Source organism: Cnephaeus nilssonii, assembly GCF_951640355.1.
Source record: "Cnephaeus nilssonii genome assembly, chromosome: 1".
NCBI classification, from domain to species: Eukaryota; Metazoa; Chordata; class Mammalia; order Chiroptera; family Vespertilionidae; genus Cnephaeus; species Cnephaeus nilssonii.
In genome coordinates this window covers 55,770,584-55,794,241 of record NC_137072.1, presented here as the reverse complement: position 1 = coordinate 55,794,241, position 23,658 = coordinate 55,770,584, and positions in this window count along the sequence as shown.

Here is a 23,658-nt window from a genome sequence, read left to right as displayed (position 1 = left end):
GGATCTAAATATGTACCTGTCATTTGCTTTGTGGAGAAATGGAGTTGGTCCATTTCAAAATGTAACAAGTGAAAAGAGATGGAAGATAGTTAAAATCTCAGAGCAAATTAATGGCAGGATTGGTCCCTTCATAATCCACGCCTTAATTCATTGTTCTTTAGAGGCATAATATATAAATTTAAGTGTAAAAATAATTAAGAATTCAATAGTAGGAAACTTGTTTTGTTCAAATATCTCCATGGGCTCTGGCCGGTGCAACTCAGTGATCAGAGCATCGGCTGGACACCGGAGGGTGAACGGTTTGATTCCTAGTCAAGGATTTGCAGGTTTGACCCCCAAGCTGATTGTGGTGTGTGCGGGAGGCAACTGATTGCTTTGTCTTTCTTGCATCCAAGTGTTTCTCTCCCTTTCTCTCTCTCTCTCTCTCTCTCTCTCTCTCTCTCTCTCTCTCTCTCTCTCCCACGCTCTCTAAAACATAAAAAAAAATCAATGAAAATTATTTTTGGGTGAGGATTAACAAACATCTATGTGGCAGGATTTGCCATATTATCCTACATACCTTGGGAGCAAAGATAATAATGATGAGTAATTACAGCTATTTATTGAAAAGTTACTATGTGCCAGGCACTATGCTAAGCACATACTATATACTATCTCATTTAATTTTCATTAAAATTCTATTATGATGGCTCAGAAAAATCAATTTTTTGCACTTGCATAGTTATTAAGAGGTAGAGCTAGGATTCAAATCCAGGAGTGATAAATTCCAAAAAAATCCTGCCCTTCTGCTATGCTACACAATTGCCAGTGATCACTGAACAACTTTGATCTTTCTTGTGACAAGATACTGCCTATGCATTTGCCCTGGCACCCAGGACCAAGGCGAAACAAGGGGTATCACTGGGACCACCCATGTTGGCAGTTCTGGGCACTTTTATCACACCTGTTTTAAGACTTTGTTTTTCTGATGACGATGGGGAAAATAATGATATCAAAGAGAAGATTTGTCTTCATTCACAAGACAGGAACGTGGGAAATCTAGCCAACACTAGAAAATTAGCTAACCTCATCACTCTTACCCCAACGGTCTCGTAATAGAAATAATTTTAAAGTGAAACAGCAATTCCATTCCTGAGCTTGATTTGATCTCTCAAGTTTCTATTATACACTCACAATACCAAGCATCTTTATTTCTTTTGTATCTTGACCACTTGTACTAAAACTAACCGTCACTTCTGTTCATACAGAGTGCTCTAAGGCAAAAGTTGCTGAGAAGACTTGAGGTTATCTTTGCTGTTCACCTGGGATCTGAGATAGTTACTTCCACTGGATAGTGTTCTATCCTATGCGCAGCCTTTCTGTGGCAATAAGCACTTGCCTTTTTACTCCAGGATGACAAAAGGATGTTCCCTAATTAAAAGTGAAATACTGCTAAGTTCATCTCAGCTTATTTACAAATAGCACAGGTATGATTCTGATCAGCAATGGATGTAAGTGTCTCTCAATTCACATTTCTTCTTGTCACCTGAGGGCCAGCCCACAGAGTCTCTGGCTTATTCTCGGCGCCCAAGCTCTATCTTATTTTGAGACAACAAGTTTTCTAAAACGAAGGAAATGTAAGCTACTAAAGTTTCATACTTAATGAACTTATTCCTACATTTTTAGATATTATCCTTTTAACCAGTAAACCAGATATTTGTGCAAGTGCACCTGATAAAAAAATAAACTGTTATTAATAAACATGTTAATAAATATATAGGTAAAGAATTATATGGAGATTTACACAAGGAAATCACAGAATTTTCTACTGCATTCATGTCATTTACTTATCATAGACCTTTTGAGTCTCTAATATATGCCAGGCGTTGTACTTGGCATTGGAGATTGCCAAGTCTAATGAAATGCATGAAGCAGTTATCTCTGCCCTTCTACTGGCCTCCAATGTAAATGATAGAGGAAAGGGTACTATAATTAAATTCATTTATCATAAACAAAATGACGAAAACAGTGAAAATGACAAAGGTGTCATTTATGTGAACTTACTGCCAGGAAACTGGAAATAAAAACCCAATGGGTCTTCATGCACCAGTGTTTGTACTCATACAGCAAGGCTTAATAGAATTTTTTAATTTTAGAGCAGAAGACATGTCAAATGCAGTTTACATTTCTCAGCCAGTAATTATATTTTCTTACAAGTGGCTATTACATTTTTAGAGACAGACACAACAAATAATAAGAGGTTTTATTTGAGGGGAGAAACAAGCATGGTGGGTTGTGGGGGTTTTTTAGATGAAAGGGGTATAATAAATTTACGAGACCTCACATACAGCTATAATATAATAAATTAGAAGGATTAATAGAATTCTGAGCTACAGTAACCTGCACTAGTAGAATGCCTATTTTATGGAGCTCGATAATACAGTTTATCATTGACTCCATGGGAATTCCCACAATATATTAGCTCTGGTGTAACAATAAAGCGCACACAGTAAGGGGCATGTCCCTTTTGACACACATTCTCTTCCCACACTTACTTTACCAGGGAAACAACTCTGGTGCAGTTTAATTAAACTGCACTGCAATGAATTAGTCCAGGTCTTAGCCCTCTGACAGAGAGGGGCCTGGCAGTACCACAGGGGTTTGTCCCCTTATGACACCAGAGAGACTTCAGAAAACCCAGGGGGGGAAAGTGTAGGGTCCCTCAAATGACAGTATCACTGGGCAAGTCTAGAGCTGTCAATCAGGCCACTTAAGGAAGCATTCATCCCTTTGGAGAAAGTTTATATTTCCCCCATTTGTTGACTATCGGTCAGTCTTTTGGGGAACATCTAAATGACTTAGGAAGGTTATGTTCTATTCCCCTAGTTGGGAACAAGTCCACTATTGCTCATTTTAAAGGAAATTAGCCTTGCTCTTTTAAAGCCCACTGTGTAGCCATAATAAATTCATAGCCAGCTTTGGAAAGGCAAGCAGGAAAGTAATAACTGGAAATAAACTTAAGATGATGGTGAGTTCAAATAAACTCTATTGGAAAGAAGGTATGAATAAAAACATTGTTGTTCAAAGTAAAAGAAACGCTCCAACTAAACATGATCTAGAATATCCAAGATGGAACTGTATTACAGAGGATATGTTATTTCCCCAGAGTTTCTGATCATCAGTCTAGTAAGGTTATATCCCCCCAATGACACAAAAAAACCTTGCATAATTGATGAATATTCTTATTTAATCTGAATGCTGTTTATTAATTCATGAGGATGTTTTGGAATTGAAAAATAAAAATTTACAAAACAATTACATTTTTAATAACTGCTTCCAGCTGGATACATTGAATATTTAAGTAAGGCAACACACAAAGACCTCAAAAGAATTTTTTAGACAATGGCAATTAGATCTCTAATAACTTGGCTCCGCTGGAATTACTGAGCTCCTTTTAGATGCCAGACATGGCACCTTAGTGATGGGTACACCATGTCGCCACCCTGCCTTTGGCTAGGGACCCTGAGAAATGACAGTCACATTAGGTGTCGTGTAAAGCAGCTGACCTCGCACTCTGAGCACTTGATCTTTGCACTGCAAGTGACCATTTGTCATTGTTGCCCAGAGATAGAACTCAGGTGACTCAATGTCACCACTGCCGTTTCAAAGAATAAGATAACTGTGAGTTCTTTCCAAGCCTCGCACAGAAGATGCAAATTGGCTTAGGAAAAAAGGATAGGCAAATTAAAAGCAAGGAATAGAATATTTTACTCATAAGGAATATGCTTTCTAATCATTACTAGTACAAAAATTATCTGGACTTGGACATTTTTTTTTGATCAAACAAAAAGAAGATTTATGGTTGCCTAAGTGGGTCATAGAGGATAAAAGTATTTCTACCAAAGCAAACACATCAACATAAGATACCCACAGAGGCTCATTTACAAAAAGTAACATTGCTCTTTCCCTCTCAAGCAAGGATAAGTTTTCTGTAAATTGGGCTCACATCATAGAAAAATTCCCACTTCCCTATTTTCATGCTTTGGGAATAATATTATCTCCTCTACTTGTGCCTAAGCATCTCAGAAGTTGAGCTACTTAGATAAGAGAAGAGCTCCTCACATTTCCAGTCTTTTGGAATCTTTTCACCTCAAGTGATTCTGACATCTCTGTGTTGATTTCAAATAGTGGCTGTTGTGAATCATCACACATAAGCACTGTGCTAAGTGCTTTATATACTTTATATGTATTTCATTTGAACTCTCACTAGAAGCATGGGAGTTTGGTATTATGATTGTCATTTTATAGATAAATAAACTGAAAGAATTTATGTTATTTGCCCAAAAGCAACAGATAGTAGCTAGCAGAGCTTGGATTCAAACCGAGAGATTTTAATGCTAAAATAGGTGCCATTAAATTCTCATCTACATTAACTCTCAAAATTAAAAGTTTGGAGTGTTTTGTTTTTTTCTGGCTAGTAAATATTTCCATACTATATTCTACTTGGAAAAAAAAGAGTCCAATTTTTTTCAACAAGATTCTTAGGAAATTAAGTCATGTCTTATCTCGACCTTTCATACTATGTAGTGACAGAAGCTGAACTCCTGTTCTACTGAGGGAGCAACTTCATTATTTAGTCTGAACTTACGTTTCCTTAGAAAAGAAGTTGTTCACATCACTGTGCTCTTGCCCCTTCTTCATGTACCTGAGTCTCCACAAGAAGGGAAAAATGGAAAAACTTCTTTCCAGTGGACATGCAACTCTGACACCCAAAATAAAACATTGCCTTAAATGTCAAAGAAGAAACAAGTGAAACTCAAAGTTATGTTAAGCAACCTGTAAGTATCTTCCCCTCCATCACTACCTCTAACATCCCAGTCAACCCTTCATTAGAAAAATTGGGATTGATTTACAGTTGGAATGTATAGTTAATCACTTTTAAATTTATTGGAATTAGAATAGCAAGAACAATATTTTGTGAATTCAGCATCTCAGTTTTAGCATCCATGGCCTTTATTTTCACAATTTATTTTATATTCTCACATTTTCCCACTTTATAGTACTTATCAAACAAAGTATTACATCGCTCCTTGAATTTTTATTCTGAAAGGCCAAGCATATCGATGAAAAATAAAATTTTGACACTCTTCATGTTTCCATATATTTAGAACAAATATTTGGCTGACCTTGAACATGGCAGCCTACACAAAAATTTTTAAATAGATTATAATTTTTAAATATTAAAAACATGAAAATGCCAAGTACATACATAATGAAAAGACTTAAATATATAGCTGATGTCTACTGAAAGAAAGAGAAACATTCAGGTGCCAGAGAGAAGGCAGAACTGGCAGCTCACAAGACAAATGGAATGAGTCAGGGAGATGTGGGAGAATTATAGACCCAGGGGCAGAGGCTACGGCTTCCATTTCCATACAGGGATAACAGATGTGGCCTTGAACCCATTCCCTGGGAAGAGGTAGAAATAAAACCTTTCATGAAGTTAGAATCCCAAAAGACCGCTTCTTCAGTGTAAGATAAGGATTCCACCAAAAGTTCAAGAGACAAAAAAGGAAATTGTGCCTTCCAAGAGCTCTATAAGACTTAAAAAAAAAAATTGATTTGTGAAAGTGAATGTTCAGTCTGTGTTATCTTGTGGCATAGGAATCCTTAAGCCAAAAAAATGAGCATATACATTCATTTTCAACTATTAAATTTAAAACAGCCGCTAGAGGAAAATGCAAAGCTACTCTGTATTAGCATTACAGATTCCTAGGTTGACAGTTATTTTCCTTCAGCATTATTCTCTAGCCTGGACAAATAAATACACACAATCATCAAAAAGATTATATCAACTCCAAAGTACAAATCCAAAAAGGAAATACTCCAACATAAAAACGGTAAGCATTACAACAGAGAGATTAGAACCCAAAAAGTTCTGGTAATAAAATAATCTGAAAGAAACTATAAAATAAGCACATTTTAAAATTTTAAGGAGATAAAAAAAAAGAACAAAAAATATAAGGAAAGAACAGAACATGATAAAAGCTCAAGATATAAAAAATAAATAAATAGGGGGACTGGATGAAAGAAGATGAAGGGATTAACCAAGGAACATACATACATAACCCATAGACACAGACCACAGCGTGGTGATGGCCAGAGGGAAGCGGGGTGAGGGCTGGGTGGAGGTGGGCAAAGGGCAGGGAGCGGGGAGTTGGGTACATAATAATATCAACAATATTATAAATAAAGTTTAAAAAGATAAATAGCTGCAAATGCTTCCAGTCCAAGCTTCCTTTGAAATTTCTGAGCACTCCTCAATTAATCTGAGATGGCTAATTTGCCTATATGAGTACATATGTGAAACTTTTAGTAATGAAAATAAAATCTTAAATGGCTGTTTTATTCCATAATGTGTACAAGAATTTTAAAAAGAAAAGGAAACAAATAAAATGATCACCAGAACCATAGAGGAGAATTAAAAACAGTTTTTAGTGACTTTTTTTTTATAATGGCTAAATATTTTTAAATGAAATTGACTAAAATATCCAAATTTAGATTGATAGTTGTGCAAAATATAAATTCAGAATGGAATATTAAGCATACTGAAAAAAATATGTTAAGGAAAAGGTTTATTTTTATTATTTTTGTTTGTTTTTTATTGATTTCAGAAAGGAAGGAAGAGAAAGAGAAAAAATGTCAATAATGAGAGAGAATCATTGATCGGCTACCTCCTGCATACCACCTACTGGGAACTGATCCCCCAACCCAGGCATGTGCCCTGACCAGGAATCAAACCAGCAACTTTTGCATGCACAAGACAATGCCCAATGAACTAAGCCACATAGGCCAGGGCAAGGAGAAGTTTTTAGCAATGAGAGGAAATTCATATGATAATTGAAGCAAAAAGACTAAAATATGATACATGTAACAGAGCTATGTTTCTTAAGATGCAGTAACATATTAAATAATAATATACTAACAATTGTTCCTGGAAGTTGCAATCATGGATGTTTGACTGATTAATGGATAGAAGGATTGATATTAGATCTTTATACTTCCAACACTTTCCAAGATATAAATTACAATAAAATTATTTTAAAATACTTTTTTAATAAAAATTGCACAAAGCAAGTAAGCCTCTCCTTCTGAACTAGAAATGGTTCTCAAAACACCCCTAAAATTGGGCAACAGAGTAAGGCCTCTTGTTGGTGAGGAACTTTCTGAGAAAGCTTAACTAACATCATACTTACCCATCCTCAGAGACTAAGTGTAATAGGGAAAGACAGGAGCCCATTATTCCCACCAAAGCAGCTGCCAGTAAATCCTGCAGCAACTCTCCCCCAAACCCCACTCCCCCCCATCCCCACCCCCACCTCCGATCTCCTTGTATTCATAATGGAGAATTTGCCAGAATGGAATTTGCCTGTTGCTTCTGTGTCATTTACTGTTTTGTAACGTGGTGAAAAATATACTAAATCATTCCTGCTACATTTGGTTATCATGTATATAAGACTTCTTTAGTAAACAGTATTATTTAATGAGGATCAGGATAAGTTATTTATAAAAAAACAAGACTAAATAATCAAAACAAGCCAAATGAATAGAAGCAAAATTAGAAAGAATAGAAAATTAACAAGTATCCATTTAAGTCATCCCTTGGAGGTGGTGTATTTGAAAAATATTAAGATATCAATGAACCTATATTATTGTGTTTCTCCACAGTTCCATTATTTAGAAGTTGAAGGTCTATAAAATAGCTCAATATCACTTTTAATGTAATTATTATAAAAACAACATATGCATGTGACTTTTTAATAAATTCAAATAAACTAAAGGGTGTAAAATAAATATAAATATATTCTTCTACTCCAACTTCAAGTCTCACTTTTTGTAAAATTAATAATTGATTGGGTCTCATTATAAAATTTGGGAGCATATACAAGAATACACACACATACACATTTATTTTATGCATGTGAGAAACAAAATATGCCTGCTATCTACAATATCTTTTCTCCCTAAAAATATATATTAAGAAATTCTTCATGTTGGCACATAAGACTTCATTCTTTGTAATAGCTAAATGTTATTGCATACATGATTATACTTAATAATTTCCTATTGATATATATTTAAGTTGCTTCCAGTTCTTACATTGCAATCTGCTAAAATGAGCATCCATGGATATACATTTTTGCATATTAGCTCAAATAGGATAAATTCTTAGTAATGGAATTGCTGGACCAAAGGCATATGTATTTTAATTTTTGAGAGATATTACCAATTTATTTTATATATAAGTTTATACTAACTGATCCTCCCAAGAACAGTGTATTGCAATAACTCTTTTCCTACAGCTTCACTTAGCAGTATTATTCTATGACTGCAAAACATATACTATGAAAATAAGTATCATTTCATCCTCAGCCATCATACCAGAAGACTTTGGTCATGTATTCTTCTATGTTATTCTTGCCATTGGAAATGTTTGGCTTAAGTTGCATAGTTGAGTTTCTGGTTTGGGCATTAACTGTGGAATCTAATAGTAATGGATTTTGACACCCTCATTGTAATGGATGGAATAACGGTATAATCTAATTTCCAGAATCTTCGGTATGTTAAAACTGGTTTAGACATCTAAAATGGTCATTAAAGAAATGTTTTAAAAATAAACATCCATTTTAATAATATTCTTTTATTTCCATTTATATTGTTTTCAAAATAGAATTTTAAAACTTTTTAACATCCTTCATGCCTCCCAAATAACTTTTGAAATATTTATCAAATCTTATACTAACAGCTCCCAAAAGTACATTTTTCAAACCTTAGTAATGAAAAATTAGCTTCCTAATTATCAACAATGTAAAAATAAACAATTTCTTACCTGAAATTCTTGAACTTCTCTAATACCTCTCTTAAGAGTTCTACAAAGTAGAAGCTGTGGAAGCATATGGAACACCCAAGAAGGAAATCTTTAAATTTGGGAATAAGCACAAAGTGGTGGCTCTTTTAGAGGAGGGTTTTCCCAACTGCAAATCAGCTGTAGGCCCACTCTAGTTATAGCGCTCAGAAAAGCTGTGCTGTGATATATTAATTTACACCTACTGTGCATTGAATGAGAAGCCAAAGGCCATGGACTAGGCACGTAACTTATTACCCCAACATAAAACAGGTATTACATCTACTAATAAAAATATTTAAGGTCTGATGTCTTGGAATTTGTAATGTGACATGTAATATAGAGCCAAGAATTTATGGCATAATCAGCCATCCCACGATGCCAGAATGTCCTTAATAAATAGGAAAATGATCAACTAGAGATTGAAAATTGAATCAAATAATGCCACAGTTGGTAATTACTAAAATTATGAAGGCCATAAGTCAATGTTTTCACACCAAATCTATGACATGAAATTGGCATCAACAAATCAGGCTGCATGATGCTTATTCTTATTGCTAAAAGCAGTATGGAAAAAGCAGTGACTCTGAAATGGCAAAGTCCTATGTCGCAGGAGCATAATAGTAAATAATTATAACTTTCTTATAAGAAAAATTCCTTTTACATGAGAAAACATACTTAAAAGAATAATACTATATTACCCAGACACTATTGATGCCACCCCACATTGTTGACTACCCATACATTAGGGTAGTGGTCGGCAAACTCATTAGTTAACAGAGCCAAATACAACAGTACAACGATTGAAATTTCTTTTGAGAGCCAAATTTTTTAAACTTAAACTTCTTCTAACGCCACTTCTTCAAAATAGACTTGCCCAGGCCGTGGTATTTTGTGGAAGAGCCACACTCAAGGGGCCAAAGAGCCGCATGTGGCTCGCGAGCCGCAGTTTGCCGACCACGGCATTAGGGCATTGTTTATTGCCTTTTCTCTCTTATCTTTGTTTCCTGGGATGGCTTCCCAAATAAGTTAACTGCATCCAAATCCTTGTCTCAGAGTATGCTTTGGGGGTAACCCAAACTAAGAAAACCGCTTAAATGTAAAGAAGTTTACTGTTCTTTTGTTGTTATTGTTGTTAATTCTCACCTGAGGATATATTTTTTTTCCATTGATTTTTAAAGAGAGTGGAAGGGTGGATGAGAGAGAGAAACATCGATGTGAAAGAGGCACATCAATTGGTTGCCTCTCACATGAAACCCCCCCTCCAAGAGGGTGGGAGATCAAGCCTACCAACCAGGTACATGCCCTTGACCAAAATCTAACCCAAAACCCTTCAGTCCTCAGACCGACATTCTAACCACTGAGCCAAACCAGCTATGGAGCTTACTGTTCTTCCTCGAAATCAGAAATGTAGAGTCGAAGCCTGATAGGGTAGTCCAGCCATTCTCGACATGTTTCTTCACCTAATTACAGGATGTCTACGTTGGCTGCTCCACCTCTCACCACTTCCCAGCCTCTGGAAAAGGGGAGAAAGCAAAGAGCCCCCACCCAATACCCTGTGGATTATGAGGTTTTCTATTCTAGCTGAAGGGAGCAGGCTCTCAAGTGGCCCTACGTGAGCCCTGGGTACAGTGCCCGCCAACCCTTTGGGCTGGTTCTCTTCCTGGCTTCTGGCAGTTTCCTCCTGTGCATGTACACACAGCAGAGTGCCCTGGGGCAGCCCCCTGCAGATCTCTGGAGATCAGTTAGGACCTTTGTAAAGGCTGAGCCAGCCCGGGGGGAAGATAGGGATGCTCTACCTCTAAAACAGGAGAAGACTTTCACCTGGTAGAGGGGGAGCCTGAGTTCATGTGGGTGACTGAGATGTAAAAAGTTCCCCTTATTCACGCTCTCATCAGCTGTGTCTGGAGGTCTAGGTCCCAAGCACAAGTACAGGGACCAGGAACCTTCACAAGAGATGGTAAATTACACATGGGAGTCACTGCCCCTTGAAAGGGTTCCACAGTGCCCCTCCCCAAATTCTGATGGTGGATTCTTAGACTACAATTGACATTTTTGCAAGAGTTTACAAAAATCTACCTAGAAAAATATGGGTGGATTATGAACCTTTAACCAGCTTGAAAACAGTCCAGAAACTATTAGTATAGATAGCATTTTTAATCCCCACCCCCAAAACTTATTTGTATCCATTAATGTGTCCAGGATATTTTTTCATTTTTATTTCTTTTTAGTTGAGAATAGAAAAAGTTTGTGATTGGAGCAGGCTCAGAGGACAGATGAGTGAAAAAATTAAATAAGGAATTGCCATTTGACCCAGTGATCCCACTCCTAGGAATATAACCTAAGAAACACAAAACACCAGTCAGAAAGAATATATGCACCCCTATGTTCATAGCAGCACAATTTACAATGGCTAAGATCTGGAAACAGCCCAAGCACCCATCAGTAGATGATTAGATTAAAAAGCTGTGGCACATTTATACTATGGAACACAATACAGCAATAAAAAAGAAGGTTCTCTTACCCTTTGAGACAGCATGGAGGGACCTGGAGTGTATTATGCTAAGCAAAATAACCCAGTCAGAGAAAGACAAGAATCACATGATCTCACTCATATGTGGAATCTAATGAACAAAATAAACTGATGAACAAAATAGATCCAGAGACATAGAAGCATGGAACAGACTGTTGAATCTCAGAAGAAAGGTGGGGGTGGGTGAGTGGGTGGGTGGGAAGAGGTCAACCCAAGACCTTGTTTGCATATATGCGTAACCCATGGATATAGACAATAACGTGGTAAAGGCCTGGGGTTGAGGGGCAACTGTGGCTAGAAGGGGTTAATGGGGGCAAAGGGGACATATGTAATACTTTCAACAATAGTTATTAAATAAATAAATAGATAAATAAGAATGAGCCATGTGTTTCTACATTAGATATGAAGACATCAGAATAACTCATTTTAAATTAATATAGACATAGATGGATAAAAAATAATTAAATTCTACATATGTGTATGTACACAGTATGCATACATACACATATTTCCTACCTCTGTCCACAGAGAAGGCCTAGGACAAATGACTTCCCCTCCCCCAGTAGCAACTAACATATCCAGTAACCAAACCTTGGCTTCTTATATAATTCTCCAATAAAAGGAGCCAGGTCCTTGGCAAAATGACCAATTCAGGAGCATATTTTATTGCTAGAAAGTAAGAAAATGCTTAAAAAAAAAAAAAAGTGACACAGAAGCCAACATGAAAGAACTAGTGAATAAGACTAGAACAACTTAAGCAATGATTTAAGCCAGTCTTTATATGAGCACAATGTCCTCGAGGTTCATTCATGTTGGAGAATGTGTCAGTGTCCAAGTCAGCTTGGGTGGCTATAACAAATACCATAGATTGGGTGGCTTAAACAACAGGTACTCATTTCTTGCAGTTCTGGAAGCTAGGAAGTCTGAGATCGATGCACCAGCATGGTCAGTTTCTGGTGAAGACCCTCTTCTGGGTTTGCAGACTTCTTGCTGTGTCCTCACATGGTGGAGAGAGAGCTCTAGTCTCCTCCTCTTCTTAGAAGGCCACTAATTCCATCATACAGGTTCCACCCTCAATACTTCCTATAAACCTAATTACCTCCCCAAGGTTGTACCTCCTAATACTATCACCTTAGGGATAAAGCTTTCAATGTACAAATTTGTAAGGAACAAAACATTCTATCCATAACAGTTTCTTTTTTAAGGCTGAGTTGTGTGTGTGTGTGTGTATCCCACATTTTGTTTACTCATCTATCAATGGACTCTTGAGTTGCTTCCATCTCTTGGCTATTGTGAATAGTGCCACTATAAACATGAGTGAGCAAATATCTTTGAGATCCTTCTTTCAATTATTTTGGTTATCTATAATAATAAAAGCATAATATGCAAATCGACCGAACAGCAGAACAACCGTCAGGACAACCTTCCTGACGACCACACTATGACATGCACTGGCGCCAGGCCAGCCAAGGCGGGTGCAATGTGATTGGTCAGGGGGCCTGCCATCGCCCCATGATTGCCCTGCAGAGGGAGGCCCAGGCCACTGGCCAGCAGGGCGATCAATCGGGGGGCTCCACAATCGCCCCAAAGAGGGAGGCCCAGACTACCCTCTGCGGGGCGATAGATGTGGTGGGGGGGCCTCCGCAATCGATCGCCCTGCAGAGGGAGGCCCAGGCCACTGGCCAGGGGGCGATCGATGGGAGGGTCTCCGTGATCACCCCAAAGAGGGAGGCCTAGGCCACCCTCTTCAGGGTGATCATCAGGGAACCAGGGAACTGGGGGTGTGAGGCAGAAGACACAGGCAGCGCCAGGCCAAGGCAGGTGCAGGAGGCAGCTAATTGATGTTTTTCTCTCATCAATGTTTCTAACTCTCTCTCCCTCTCCCTTCCTCTCTGTAAAAAAAATCAATAAAATATATTTAAAAAATAAAAATAAAATAAAATCCAATTCAATTTTTTATATGTAGACTAGAGGCCCAGTGCATGAGATTCGTGCACTGGGGAGGGGTCCCTCAGCCCGTCCTGAACCCTCTTGCAGTCCGGGACCCCTTGGAGGATGTCTACCTGCCAGCTTAGTCAGCAGTCAGACATCCCTCTCATAGTCGGGGACTCTCACAGTCCTGGACCCGTCGCTCCTTACCACCCACCTGTAGTGGAGGCGGGAGAGGCTCCCGTCACTGTCACTGCACTTGCCAGCTGTGAGCCTGGCTTCTGGCTGAGCAGCGCTCTCCCTGTGGGAGCGCACTGACCACCAGGGGGCAGCTCCTGCATTAAGCGTCTGCCCCCTGGTGGTCACTGAACATCATAGTGACCAGTCGGTCTGCCGTTTGGTCAATTTGCATATTATGCTTCATTATATAGGACTAGTGGCCCGGTGCATGAAATTCGTGCACATTAAAAGGGAATTAATTAGAGGAAATCCTACCTAATAAAACAGTAATATGCAAATTGACCGCACCTTCGCTATGCCCAAGCCACGCCCACCAGCCAAGCTACGCCCACCAGCCAAGCTACGCCCACCAGCCAATCAGAGTGAGTATGCAAATAAACCCGCCCAAGATGGCGGTTAATTTGCATACATAGGCGCCCTGAGCTGACCCCCTGCGACGGATTGCAGGGAGCTGGGGTCCGCTCTGGCACCAGACCGAAAGCCTCCGCCAGAGGCTTTTGACCTGGAGCTGGAGCGGACACCCAGCTCCCCGCTTTCGATGGATGGTGAGCATGGCAGACACCCAGCTCCTCGCTCTGATTGGATGGTGGGCGTGGCGAGCGGACCCCCTGCCATCGAAAGCGGGGAGCTGGGTGTCCGCTCCGGCTCCAGGCCAAAAGCCTCCGCTGGAGGCTTTTGGCCTGGTGCACGAGCGGACCCCCTGCCATCGATTGCAGGGAGCTGGGGGTTTCTTCAGCCTGGTACACCAGCGGACCCCCTGCGATTGATCACCTGGGCAGGGAGCTGGGGGTCTGCTTTTGGCCTGGTGCACGAGCGGACCCCCTGAAATCGATCCCAGGGAGCTGGGGGTTGCTTCGGCCTGGTACACCAGCAGACCCCCTGCAATTGATCACCTGGGCAGGGATCTGGGGGGGTCTTCTTTCGGCCTGGGCAGGAGCGGACCCCCTGCGATTGATTGTAGCGAGGTGGGGGTCTGCTCCTCCCCAAGAGGCTTTCGGTCTGGGCAGGCCTGGGCAGGGGCTGAGCCGGTGATCAGAGGGAGCTGGAGATGCCTGCCCAGGCCTAAAGCTTTGGCCAGAGGCTTTAGGCCTAGGCAGGGCCCAGCCCTCCATTGGTGTGAACTATAGAGGAAACACCTTTTCTGACTGCACATTGGCTAAGCTTCCTGTATGCCACTGGTAATATTCTTAGTAACTTGGGTAATAAGAATCCAAAAAGGTGATCTAGGGTTTTTCCACCACACTTCTGGAGAAAAAATTGAAGGTCCACTGCTGGAAGGCTAAGAAATGTCATATCCTGCCCTAGCCGGTTTGACTCAGTGGATAACGCCTCAGCCTGCAGACAGCAGGGTCTGGGTTTGATTCTGATCAAAGGCATATACCTAGGTTGCAGGCTCCTCCCTGGCCAGGGCCCAGATCAGGGCTCATGGAGGAGGCAACCAATCAAAGTGTTTCTCTCTTGTCTTTCCCTTTCTCTTCCACATTCTCTAAAAGTCAATGGAAACATACCCTCAGGTGAGGATAAGTAATAAATAAAGAAATCCATATCCTATGAAAGACACATCTTGAAAATGCCTAAAGAAAGTTGTCATTTTTTCTTGGTGAAGGGACTGGAGTCCGTGTTGATGAAAACACCTTGGTGGCTGCGGTGACTGACAGTGGCTGCAGCAGTGGGGTGATGGGGCTGGTGCCTTCCCCTGACCAGCCCGGTTGCCTCCCACAAAGGGAGGCCAGACTGCGGCTTAGGTACGCTCCCTGTGGGGCGTGGGCCTAAGCCGTCAGTAGGACATCCCCTGAGGGCTCCCAGTATGTGAGAGGGGGCAGGTTGGGCTGAGGGACCCCCGACCCCCAGTGCACGGATTTCGTGCACCAGGCCCCTAGTATTTTAATATTGCTATTTGCCCTTTCTCTATTATAGAAGTGTCAGAGATGAAAGAAAATTAGTAAAATGTATCTGAAAATCTTCCTCCTGTCAGAGTCTGGGGCACACCGTGGGACCCGCTCACCCGTGTGTGCCTCAAAATCACGCGAGACCCAGACCTGGCCAGCCCTACTCCCATTGGGCGAGATCCAGACCTGGCTGGCCTGACCCCGTCAAGTCCCGCCAGACAGGCAGCACAACCTCAGGTACCTTGGCCCAGCGCCGGGCGGGGTGTGCAGCCTCAGGTCCCTTGGTGCACATCAAGCAGGGGGCACAGTCTCAGGTCCCCTGGCGCACGTCGGGCGGGGGGGCACAGCCTGAGGTCTCCCGGCCTGGTGCCGGGGTGTGGGGCACAGCCTGAGGTCCCCTGACACGGCGCCGGGGTGGGGGGTGCAGCCTGAGGTCCCCCATCAAGCCCCGCCAGGCAGGGGGTACGGCCTGAGGTCCCCCGGCCTGGCCCCAGGGCAGGGAGCACGGCTGAGGTCGCCTGTCAATCCCCACCAAACAGGGGGCGCAGCCTCAGGTCCCATGCCCCAGCCGGGCGCCATGCAGCCTCAGATCCCTGCTGATGGCTTCTTAAGGCTCGTTACGGGAATTCGGCCTCCACTGTGTGTGCAGCCATCTTGTGGTATGGAATTCCCGCCTCCGCTGTGGGCGCCACCATCTTTGGGATGGCATGATGGTCAATTTGCATATTCTCTCTTTATTAGATAGGATATCCAGTTTTTCTAACACCATTTGTTAAAGAGACTGACTTTCCCCCTTTGAATGGTCTTGGCATGCTTATTGAAAATCATTTGACCATATATGTGAGTTTATTTTTGGACTGTCTAATCTGTTTTATTGGTAGGTACATCTGTGTTTATGCCAGTACTACACTGTTTTGATTATTATAGCTTCATAGTAAATTTCAAAATTAGGAAGTATAAGACCTCCAACTTTGTTTTTCTTTTTCAATACTTATTGGCTATTCTAAGTCCCTTAAGACAACATACAAATTTTAACACATTTTTAAAAATAAATCTAAAATTAAAAGTATCAAAAAATGTCATGGATATTTTTCTCTGTCAACAAATATAGGTATTGCTATGTATTTAATGACTACAAAATACAATACTGTATAGATGCACTACAATTTCTTTACACAATTGCTTATTAATGGACATTTGGGTTTTTGCCAATGGTATGCTCTCCAAACTGCTTCAGTGAACATCCTTATGCAGATATCTTTTCTAATAATGGCAATTACCTTTTTAGAAGTTAGCACTTAAAGCTAACTTTATTTTTTACTTTCCTTATATTTAAAGCAATATAGCTTGGGGGGAAGGAACATATTTAATACTTTCAACAGTAAAGATTTTAAAAATAAGAATAAAATAAAGCAACCTGGTTTTAAAATGAGTTGACGTTAGAAAAAGAGAAAGAACATGGTACCTTTTGACATAGACAGACAGCTAAATGAAAAGATAACGCTCATTTTAAGTGTTGATTTATACTAACCTGTACTATAGGTTAGTATTATAAATTTACATCCTAACAACAGTGCATAAGAAAGTTTGCCCTTCTCTTCTTGATGTACAGTTCTATCATTTTCATCCTTGCTAATTTGATGGACTAAATTATTTTTTTTTCAATTACAGTTTACATTCAATATTATTTTGTGTCAGTTTCAGGTGTAGATCCTACTGGTTAGACAATCACATACTTTACAAAGTGTACTCACCTGGCACCATATATAGTTGTTACAATATTATTGAATATATTTCCGATGATATATTTTACATCCCAGTGACTATTTTGTAATTACCAATCTGTTGATGGGCTTAAGTTTGATATCTCCTTGTTACTTTACTACATTCATTTGTAATCACCCAAACCTTACAATTCAGTGTTATATCCTCAGATTATCATGTAAATTTACAAAACTTTAACTTTTCCCATTGTCTTTAGTAGAAGTTTCTTAGTTATAAGCCATAGAAACTGACTATGACTAACTTTAGTAGGAGAAAATGTATCTTTAGTAGAAGATATTTGACAGAGGCTAAAGAATCAGATTTTTAAAATAGGAGATAGGGACTTCTGAGGGTAAGGTAAAAAAAAATCCACATCAATGGTCCCTAAACAGGAAGGCTTTTATTTGCAGATTGCCACAGAAGCAATAAATAACCTTTTGCTACCCTCTGTGTCTTTCATTCAATATTCTAAAATGCTGAGAGAGAAGTATCTGATTGGCCAGGTTTAAAGCACATGCCTGCCCCTGGCTGCATCAGGGAGAAAAAACTGACCTCTTCAGTTTCCACAGCGGGAAGTAAGTTCTGCCTCACATCAAGCAGATATCTCTGCACAAACTGTGAGGATTCTCCAACAAGGAGATGAGAGTTAAAGTCAGACTGAGATGCTGAACTGACCTAAATTCACATGGGCACTAGATTGGGGCGGGGGTGGAGGTGGGGGCGGGATCAACATGCTTATCACCTAACAAACTTTTTCTGTGTCTATATTAAAGATTAAATTAAAATACTAAGTGGATTTTCCAATGTTATAGGTACCCTTAACCTTTATAAGTAGATCGTTTTATTAGATATTTTGGACATATGATACCTTCAGCAAAAGCTAGTATGCAAATAAACACATGAGTTTATATTTCTAATATATAAATTTCTATTGGGTGTTGAAACTTTAAAGTCAGGGGTGTCTTTCTTAGAGTGGACACTATAGACTGCTCTTTCTTCTAGCCTCCATGTCCTACAGTAAACCTAACTTAGATGATTTAAATCGGATTGAGGCTCAGCCTGCCATGCAGTGGATTTCAGCCTATCTTCATTTCCCTGCCACTATTAGTGTCTGAAACTTTTTGACAGTTTTAAGTTCTGAAAATATACCTGCCTATACCTATATCAAGTGTTGATATGGTGAAATTCTAAGAATTTTTCTAATTTAACTCACAATGTTCATCATAAAAATACTTGGTTACTAAGAGAGTTGATGTTTGTGTATCAGTTAACACATTTTATAGATGCTCAATGATTAAAGCTAAAATAAAGCAAAGTATAAAGTAGAAAATGTTAACTAAATGCTACATAAGAGACATCTACGGGTGATACTGTTCAATAATGCTAAGGCAATACCTAGAAGCCATCTATTAACTACAAAAAAAAAGGTTTATTTTATTATTCTCAATTTCACACTTAGAGAGCCCCTTCATAAATATTTGCATTACATTTGATAAAACTGGTATAAGTACATTATTAAGCTAAATTATTTGATGGTTAAAATAACCAACAAATTCACAAAATAAAAATATTAATTAAAAAACTAAATAATGTTTTACTTCATCAGTAATCAATAAAATATAAAGTAATTTTCACTCTACTGGACATAGAATTTTTAATTTTTAATAGGTAATTCAAAATCAGTGAATATGTACCTACAGTTCACAACTAAAAAAGTATAATTTCAATGTGAATCTCCCCAATATAACCTATTTTGTATTCTTGCCAAAAATGATTAACACTAATCTAATCATGAGAAAATAATCAGAAAAAAATATGTATTGTGCAACATTCTACAAGACAATTGGTCTGGACTTTGCAAAAATATAAAGATCATGATAAAACAGTGGGAGTAGGATTATTTAAATAGTCTTGTTTAATCTAAAGGTAAGTATATACATGTGATTGGACCTTGCATTGAAAGGGAGGGTAAAAAGGGAGGAAGGATTATAACTATATAAAGGGTATTTTAGGGATAGTTGAGGAAATCTGAATAAGGACTATATTTTATAAACTACTATTATATTCATTTTAAATTCTTGGGGAAAAGTAATGTTGAGATTTTGTAGGAGAGTGTCCTTGCATTTGGGAGACACATACTAAGATATTTAAGAATAAAATATCATGACATCTGCAACTTACTTCCAAAGGGTTCAACAACAACTACAAGAGATTCCAATACAAGGCATTCATCGCAGTATAATTTATATGGTGAAATAATGATTACAGTTCAAATGTCACAGTTGAAGTCTTTACATAATGAGGCTTTGCTTTGGTTATTTTTACTCAAGAAACATATATTATTTAAGGGGAGCCTTTCTAAAAGGTTGCTTTTTCAAAATAAAATAATTATCAATGTGATTTCTTTGAAATACAAGAAGTACCAATGAATCACCAAACCTAATGCAAAGACCAGTAAGTTTCCAAAGTAGCATTTCAGTTTCTCATGGATAACTCCTTCAGATTCAGAGATTCCGTGCAAACAAACCCATTGGCAAAAATAAAATAAACAAACCCGTGACTTCTTCAAACCTCGGCTGCTATAGTCAAAACAAGGACTGAGTAGGAAAGACAGAAAGGAGAGAATGAAGAGCTGGGTAAATACTATGTAGATTCAGAAAACTGAAATAATAGACTTCTGGACACATTCAGATTTTCTGGAATAGGTCACACAAAGCGATTATGAGCTAACACTTTACGAACAAAATGCAAGAAACATTCAAAAACAGTAATCATGTGAAAGAAAAAATAAAGTGCTGAGGCATAAAAAGTCATAAAGATAAACTTTTCCTACTACTTTTTTTTCTAGGGTCAGTCCCGGCACCTACATAAAACTCTCTCTGGATTCCTTTCCGTTGTATACTGAACAATGATTTCATGTCATCTTTGGCATATGTGCATAGGTTAGTGATTGTTCCATCTCCCTGTTGCCAAACAACAAAAAGGGTAGAGAGAGTTGAGTTGCAGTGTCTTAGGTCTACAAATGGGACCATTTGGAAAGGCAGTTTTCCTGTGGAACCTGTCTTCTCTGACTGAAACCTATTCAATAAGACTGCTCATTCCTGACCTCTGCCCCCTTGACACTGATCTGTCCTAAAGAGGATGCCAATATATTGTCTGTCAAATGTATATTAGAAAGCCATAGCATAAGGTCCCTATTTCTACATTGCACACAATGCTTTATGTCAGAGTTTGATAAACATGAAATCACATTTTCAAAGGTTAAAAAAACAAGTGTCAGTCAGTCAAAAATAGTTGACCACTGTGAGTGTCTCTCTGCTTGACCTTGAACTCCTCCATGACTCTGAGGTCAACAATATGTCATTATAGGAAGAATTTCTTATAGATTTATGATAAGCTCACTTCTTTGACTCTGATCTTGACATTAGAAATAATTTTAAGTTGTCTATCTTCAAACACCTACCTAGTGAATGAAAACATAAAGCTGTAAAGGAATCAATCTTCTTTTCAATTGTGCAAAGAGCTAACAATTTTCATGCAATGAAATTGATGTTACTAGGAATTATATATGCATATCTATGAGACAAAGGACCCTAAGATTTCAATAGAATCTAAGACTCAATAAAAGAGACAAAAAGGTAGAAGAAAAACAAAAAATGTTCAGTATTTACCACAGACTCCATTTCCACCTCTATTTTATTTTATATGTAACAGAAGAAAGTTAGCAGGTAGAATTCTATACTAGCATCTTAAAAGGTCTGAAAGAATTGTTTAAATTCACCTTTTATTTTATTATGGCTATGGTATACCTTTGAAATGTTGTTAGTAATTTATAATATGCCATAAAATATATTAATTAATGCTATCCAAGGGTAGTCAGGATCTCTTTAATATCAGATATTAAGGAATTAAATATTACCCAAGACAGGGGTACTCTGTTTAGATAGTAGAAAGTGTCATGTACTCAATTACTCTCAAAGTGCAGTGTTTTCTGAGAAATAATGTTTGGGGGGGGGGGGTTCATTATTTTGTTTAGTTGGTTTTGTCTACCTGAAAAAAAAGAATTTTTGTTTCCCTTTCTTCAGTTTCTCCAATATCAAAGTTATAAGCAAACAGAGAGATTGTAATGAATGGCAAAGATCTGTTTCAGACACTACAGATGATTATAATGAAAATCCTTGGGGTTTTTTTGTTTTTTTGTTTTCATGCTTTAAACATTAAAAATTAACTTACCATCCTCCCAGGAATGCACAATGGGCATAAAATATATCTTATAATTTCTCATCTATGATTTAAAAGAAAGTGATATACACTTGGGTGCTCTGCAAAGGCACAAGGGCATAAATATAGGCTGCTGTCCTTAAATATTTGTTAAGCTGTGTGTTTCCAGCCATGTGATACTCTCTACTGGTTTTTTTTTTATATCACATGGAGTGTGACTGAAAATTTAGGAAGCTAGCCAGCTTTATTATTGTTTAGCAAACACAATTCTTCGACCCATTTGAGTTTCCAACTCAGAAAACCAAGTTCATTACACTTTAGTGTCTATGTACATTTCCTTACTGCCAATTGTTAAGACTTGAGTAAAGACGGTCGCTGAGGGGAAGACAGCCCTTAAACCCTATACTTAGTAACTTCAGACGCACAGCTACTAGCAGGAGAAATACATGACAGATCCATTGTTCTGTATTAGCAGGACATTGTCCCAGGATATGAACACATGCAAACTGCTCAGGAAGGCCTTTGAATATTTAAGGCAAGACACTAGTGGCTCATCCCAGTGGGAACCACAGAAGAGGGGAACCTGATTAAATTTAATGTCATTGTCACTTTTTTTCATTGCGAAGAATTATATAGGTAGCCATAGCTACCACACTGTTCAGACAGCATGACCACAATATTCCCCCTCAGAGGTTGGCGTCAAGGACTGAATTATTCACTCAAAGGATGTGATTCATTGCTGGACGTGGTTCTTACAAGATTAAAAGAGTCATCAGTTTATAAAATACACATACATAGAGGCAAAAGTAAAACAATACTATTGCAATCTTTTGATCACTGGTAAGGCTTTGAAAGAATAATATGTTTTTAAAAACTACAAATATTTATATTTTGAGTATAATTTGGACTGAGCTCAGGTCTCTCTCTTTATTTAAAAATCAATATATAGTTTAAAATTTTTAATGTAAATTGTTGGAGGAATTTAGAGCAAAATCCTTTTCTTACTCCTATTTCTTTTGAAAGGTAACCCATTTACTCAATATTTAATTACACTCTTCTGTGAAATGCAGCATCTCTGGGTAAAACCTGCTAATTCATAAAAAGATTGCTTGTTGAGCAACAGCAAATAAGCATTATAATATCCTAGCAATGTTTACCAATTGTAATGTCCTTTATTAAAATATGTTATCTCTTAAATCTCTAAATTTACTATTTTCTTTGTCTTGGATAAATTTTTTCAAGTGTTCAGTCATTTAAATACATACTTTACCTAGTTAAGTCAAATAAGTATGTTTTTTAAGTAAAATCATTGACAATTAAAACTTCAGTTTTCACTTACTCATAATCAAATAATATCACAGAAGAAAACATTATTTAGCCATCTATGTTAAATTGCTTAGACTTTATTTTTTTACTACTATGAAACCCTGCTCTTTTAAAGGCAATATAGTCCTAGCTGGTTTGGCTCAGTGGATAGAGTGTGGGCCCTCGGACTGAAGGGTCCTGGGCTTGATTCTGGTCAAGGGCACATATCTTGGTTGCAGGCTTCATCCCCTGCCCGGTTGGGGTGCATGCGGGAGGCAACCAATTGATGTGTCTCACATCAATGTTTCTCTCTGTGTGTCTCTCCCCCTCCCTTCCACTCTCTCTAAATATCAATGGAAAAAATATCCCCTCGTGAAGATCACCAAAATATAAAATAAAATAAAAGGCAATATAAAACTAAAGGTTATCTGCTGCATAAGGTAGGACACCAAAAAAGTAATTGCTGGCTTTTGATAATCTCAGGCAGCTAGTAACAAAAGCTTTCTCTTGCATAATGTCAGTTCTCCAGTTGAAACTCAGTCCATGTGGGCCTGACTGAAAGCCATGCCACCAGAGTGTCACTCACTGGAGTTTATAATATGAACTGGAGGCAAACTCAGTCTGACTTATGGTGGACACAAGTCGACAACCCAGCACCCACCATCATCATTAGATCCCTCGTTCGAAGTCTCTGGGGACTGAATGGGCAATGGAGTTTGAACTTATTCTGGTCTCACCCGGGAAAGATGAAGGCTCCCTGGTGGGGCTGCTTGGAGGAGCCAGTAATGCTGCTGTTGTGCCTTGGACCTGTCCTCTTAGAGAGCTTTCCTTGGTACAAGTACGCCCACGATTAAGCACCTTTGAAACACCAAGTAATCCATTTTGCATATATA